This window comes from Haliotis cracherodii, unplaced genomic scaffold (assembly GCF_022045235.1).
Source record: "Haliotis cracherodii isolate W230 unplaced genomic scaffold, xgHalCrac1.p SCAF_3, whole genome shotgun sequence".
In the NCBI taxonomy this organism is placed as follows: Eukaryota; Metazoa; Mollusca; class Gastropoda; order Lepetellida; family Haliotidae; genus Haliotis; species Haliotis cracherodii.
In genome coordinates this window covers 17835169-17841486 of record NW_027266286.1, presented here as the reverse complement: position 1 = coordinate 17841486, position 6318 = coordinate 17835169, and the positions used below count along the sequence as shown (strand labels likewise).

At 40.2% G+C, this 6318-nt stretch overlaps 1 pseudogene; it reads right to left on the bottom strand.

The window, feature by feature from the left end:
• Window positions 1-688: 688 nt before the first annotated feature.
• LOC139475258 (uncharacterized) lies at window positions 689-1494 on the bottom strand (annotated as a pseudogene).
• Between the last annotated feature and the right edge of the window lie 4824 nt (window positions 1495-6318).

The window sequence follows — 6318 nt, the reverse complement described above, 5'->3', positions numbered from 1 at the left end:
GTGGGTATTTAAGTTAAATATTTAAAACCACTATTCATCTAGTCCCTGCAAACTGGTGTTGTGTTGGTTCGAGAGCTTTATAGGACTAAAAATACCACGATACTTCCACAAGAAAGTGGGATGGCAAATGATCATCCTGGAGTTTGGCAAGGTTGACGGAATGCCCGGTTATAATTTCAAAATAAGTTGCTGATTTGCCAATCGAATACGCAGGGTTATTTCACAACATTTTGATGATACGCACAAGCTTTATTTTTGTAGCGTATCTGTAATGTTCGTTGCGTATTTGATACGCTTGGATATTATTTTACTGCGTATTTCTGCATTTCTGATGCGTATTTTACGCAGTTACGCAGCTTATCTGGAGCTCTGCCGGGTACATCTTAGACCCCCTCTTCCCTGATCACTCCCGCAATCAGCCTATTAAGCGATTTTCTTTTCAGTTCAATTCTTTTAACATGGCTGGCCCCTCATGGCTGGCCCCCTCGCCAGGTTTGTCTGACCATACCAATTTGGTATTCGGGAGTTTAAGTTGAACGTATGTTATGTCCAGATATATGTTGTCATAAAATAAAATTCCTTTGTCCCCTTGGTACATCCATCCTTTGTTCCAAGGTGGATAACCAGAAACTTCGGCTCGGATGGCGGACAACAAGTGCATCCACTGCCTTGCGTTGCACCTCTGTCGTCAGATCTGCCATATGTCCTGTAGTATGTGTGCTGGTATCTCGTCTGGCCGAGGCGCTGCTTCCTTGAACCTGGACCACTAAAATCTCGAAAGTGCATCAGCTATAACGTTTGCATGCGTAGGAATATACGATGCTTTGAACAAGATATTATGTTGTAAAAAGAGGAGTATCAGGCGCCTAAGCAACGACATAACTCGGGGTGGTTTTGCTGTTTGTTTATTGATAATTGCTACCACTGCTTGGTTGTCACAAACAAACACCACTGACTTGTTTCGTAGATGTCTGCCCCACATTCTTACTGCCAATACAATTGGAAAAAGCTCCAGCATAGTGATGTCCTTAGTCCATCCCTTCTGCACCCACTCGTTAGGCCATCTGCCATTCGCCCATCTACCCATGAAAAAGGCTCCGAATCCATGGTTACGTGACGCGTCGGTAAACAAATGTGTATTGATGAGTTGATCTACTCGGAATCTATAAGTGCAGAAGTGCCATTGTTGTTTTGAAGAAAGTGCCGCCATAAATTGAGGTCCTCGCGAATGCCTTGTATTATCCTTATTCTGTGGTGAGGTTTTGACCCTCCGCGCTGTGCGTCAATGAGGCGTCTTAAAAAGGCACGACCAATCGGAATTGCTCTACATACAAAGTTAAGTTTTCCCACCAAGGACTGCAAGTGGTGTAATGTTGTTATCTTCTTAGAAGGTGATAAAAGGGCATCTATTTCCTGAGTAAGCGACACAACCATGTCCATCGGTATGTTAATTTGCGCTTTGACTGTGTCGATTTTGATACCCAGGAAGGTCATGTTTGTTGTAGGTTACACCGTTATGCCCTTAGCGTTACGTCCATGTTTTGTAATAACTCCAGGGAGGACTCGAGAGTTTGTGGACACTTATCAGAGGCTAGTGCTGCCAATGCAAAATCATCCAAATAATGTTGTATGTTATCATTTTTGGTATATTTCCTGAGTACCCTCTGCAAAAATGTGCTCATTTTTTCAAATGTTGCACATGATATGAAACAGCCAAAAGGAAGACATTTGTCAAAGTAGAAATTATGTTTAAATTGTATGCCCAGAAATTTAAGGTCATCTGGTCGTATAGGTATGAGGCGATATGCAGACTTAATATCAAATTTTGCCATGTATGCACCCTTGCCTATTCCTTGTATCGTGGATAGCACCTGGTCAAAGCTACTGTACTTGACTGTTGACACCTCGTGTGATATGTAGTTGTTTACAGACGGCACAGGGTACGACAGATGATGAATAAGTCTGAACGTTTGCTGAACTTGTTGATTATTTTTATTTGACTTCTTCCGAACGAGACCAATTGGAGAAACTATCATATCGTGAAATGGTGGTGCTGTTAATGGACCTGCAATTCTACCTAGATCAATTTCTTTTTGTAACATTGTTGCCACCATGTTTGGAAGTTGTTGGGCGGATTTTAAATTGTAAGCCATTCTATGACCCGGTGGACCCTTGAGAAAAACCTTCCGATAAAAACATAGCATCTGCTGCGTAGAAAGGAGTGTAAATACTGAGCCAATGTGACAATACACGCATACTAATGGGTGTTGGTGCTAGGCCTTTAGTTGGTATTGTTTGCGTTGGGTTTTGTTTCAGTACGGGGGGCTGTAACGCCCCCTGTTTGAGTTAAGCATCTGTGTGCGCCGTGTGCATTGCTGTCACATGTGATGCATTTCTGTGCATATCGGCAGAAAGACCTTATACATCCGAATTTGTTAAAACCCCTGTAAAACTTTGGGGTGGTACGGGTAGTTGCGCTGCCCGTGTTAACATTGTTGTTGCGGTTGGTGGTAGTGGTGTTGTTTTTGACGCGTGCGTGTGCTGCTTGTTGATTTGGAAGCATATGTTGGATAATCGTATAAGGTTGAACCAACCGGGTACATATGGCATGGGTTTTATTTTTATACATTTAGAATTCCTGGAGAAATAAAGTAAACAGTTTAATATCCTGTGATCAGAATATTGAAAAAAGAATGAACCCATTGATTATATAATGCAAAACGAGAGGAATAATTCGTAAATTGTTTGTGACTAAAGCGCACCTGGCGAATCGTTAGATCTCACTGTTTTTTGCATCAAACGACATAAAAAAAAACAATTCCAAGACAAATCTTTCAGAAATGTGTGCATATATTTTAACGGAAAAAATTATCCATTTTGTTAAAGTAATATATTCAGTTTTAGTTATAAAATAAAATGAAACGGCTGTTCATGGACATTGGTTATATGAACTTATGATATTGACTATTACACATCCGAAGAAAAACGTACATGCTGCAGTTACATTTACACTTCATCTTGTAACACTTGTCCAAAGGAAAGAAATATCGTATTTGACACTATAAATTTATCAATTCTTTTGTAAACAATGTTCAAACAAACAGGAGATTATCAAAGGTTCGTTCATACATGTTGTGGCCTATGTTTACGAATGATATTATTTTGAACATTGACAAATATCCAAAGTGAAATTATTTGTGTGAAAAAATGTATAAAAGATATGCAAAATCTACATCATAACTGAAACTGTAAACAGCATGGTACAATGATCGTGTGCACTCTCATTCAACGACCTTCACCTCAAAGAAATTACCTAATATGTTCAACAATGTTGACGTATGACATCACTACCGGTGACCGACTTTTACAAAATGGCGCGTTCACTGTCAACAGTACGCGGGATTTTACGAGGGGACTTTCGTTGATTCAGGGATCGTATATACATAAATGTGAGATGTAAGTAATCAGAAACATTCTGACGAGCTATGTACCGTTATTTGTTGTTATAATTTTCATTGAAACAAACCGAAATAGTCAGAAATTCAGTGTCTTTTTTCAAAACCGGTTTAAAATTTGCAGTTAAATGTACACCATCCAATAGGAAATTTTATATCCTCCACCTCTGCGTAATTTTATAGTCAGAGGTAGATCCAGTGCTCCGTGAGCGCAATTCTCACTTTTCCGATCTTAGGAAAATGTGCGTCAGAAAAAAAACTCGGCATCCAGAGGGCTAAACACGGCGCAACATTAGTCAAATTACACTTGCACAATCAAGTGAATGTGGGAAGCTGAGGACTAATTTATATACTGAACCGCAAAAGAAACGTCACCCCATGTAACATTGCATGAAAAGTTGTCATTTGAATACCAGGGTAATTTTTGTCAAAGTTTCTAAAATTTAACATTACCTTGTCAGAAAAAATGAAATTTGATGATAAAATAACAAAGCAGATGACAATAAAACCGATCGCCCAAACGCATCACGGCAACGGCCATGGTAACCCAATGCAGGTGAGTCCCGTGCAAATTGAAATGCATTTGCGTTCCCCCATGTCTTGTCCTATATAAATCCACCCAGATCGGATAACATTCATTCGTTATTGAATTGCTACCACATGCCAAGATTGACAAGAAATCAGCGACACCAAGCCGCTGGACGATTTCAAGCTGGACAAACAGACCACCATAACTACAGACGACCGACCACGTAGTGGAAGACCAAGAGTCACCACCCGACGTCAGGATCGTCAGAGTGTGCGACAGCATCTTCAAGGTCGCTTTGTTACTACTGTGGAAACTGCTTGACAGACCATGGGGACACACCAGCGACACATTAGTGCGGACACCGTGCGTCGACGATTGACGATAAGACACCTCCACTGTCACAGGCCACAGTACATTGATCAAGTCTTGAGACCACACGCCATACCTCATTTCGCACATCGCCGCAACCACGAGTTTCAGCATGATAACGCCCGTGCCCACACTGCGAGAGCAACAAGAGACTTCTCTAGCAGAATGGCATCAGAACCATGTAGTGGCCTGCCCTCAGTCCCGATTTAAATCCCATTGAGCACCTGTGGGACGAAATTCAAAGACGGCTGGATGACGTCCGACAAAGGCCGACAACTGCAGCTGAACTGCGTCGGGGGTTCCTCAGAACCTATGGTGCCTATCGATTTCATCAACCGCCTCATCCATTCCATGTGTCGAGGTTGCACGGCAGTCATCAATGCACATGGCGGACACACGAGATACTTACTTGTGATGCCATTTTCTCAGAGACTATTGTTTTGTTTCACTTTAAGAACATTTGACACTTTAATTTCAACCTTGATTGTCAGTTTGGCCAAGTTTCATCTTTTAATATGCCTCAAAGTATGTTTACAGTGTTTGGACAAATAAGGTTTCTCATATATCTCTCCATGGTGACGTTTCTTTTGCGGTTCAGTGTATGTTAGATGAGGCCAACTATTACTTTCCTTTTTATGAAGTTCGATTTCATCATTTCTTATGATTCGTGTCATACCTAAACGCATACAGTTTCAATATTGATATGTGTGTTGCAATAGTTTGGGTCCTGGTGAAGAAAACATCACGAGAATATATTGTCCTTATCCACAACAAATTATCACCAATGTAACCTGTGTCTAACTTCAATTAACCTAACCTAAAATCAATTTTCGTCATTTAGGGTAAGCTATATTTTGTATGAAATGTTTAAGGGTATACATAAGCATGCAAATCCATTTGATATATATCTGTGTCGTTCAGGACTTTTGTTCGCTCACAGTTTCCGTAAAGATGTTTAATTTAAAAAATCGTCGCACAGTTCTTTTATCGCTGTACAATAAAAAGTGCTGGTTTTTAATGCAAAACGATACATAGTTTCGTTTTCAAACTGGTTTTTAATATTTGCAGTCATGACATTGGAAATTCAATATTCAACATCTCTGTAATATTATAGTCGGTGGTAGATCCAGAGACGCGCGGGCGCAATTATCGCACGACCGTCCACTTTTCAGATTAAATGTGCGTCAGAAGTATTACGCCTTCTTCATTAATGAGGTTCAAGGCAAAAGGCTTTATGCTTGTACGTGTTTTCAAAAACCGGAAGTGACGTCAACAGCCAGAAAATTAAAGGCTTTATCTTTATACGTGTTCACCATCGGATCCATTTGGCCGTCTTTTACAACCAGCATAGGTTGATGGGAACTATTCTAACACGGAATCCCCGCGGGCAAGAAGTAATGAAAGCTTATTATCTTACGAAGTCTTCTCCTTAGTGTGACTTATATTTCATTTGACATTTTGTAGCTTAGTTTAATATTCTAAGTGAACAGCTTTTATTTTATTTTGAGGAAGTTGATTGAGGCTTCATCGTTTGTTGCAGAACAAACAAATCAGAGCTGTTTCCTATGCGCCACACATTTCCATATCCAGTTTCAGGTGTTTGGGGTGAGGTACACACTGTGACGTCGCCATTTTTATTATTCTAAAATGGAAAATCTTACTGGTTAAATTTTGAGCAATCCACATAATCCCAAATATATTATTTAATTGTAATGACACATGAAATCTGATTTCTTTGGCGAGGTACATATACTTAGATTAACTTTTGGAGAATGCAAGATCGCGAGAACGCAAGATTGGGCATTCGACTTTTGACAAAAAGTGCTATGTAACAAAAACACGAGAACGAGAGATTTCGACCTAATTTTGCGTTCTCGCGATCTCGCATTCTAGCGGGTTTTTTTGGCACTGATTCTCTCGTTTCCAAAAGTCGAGAATGCAAGATCGCGAGAATGTCCCTTACTG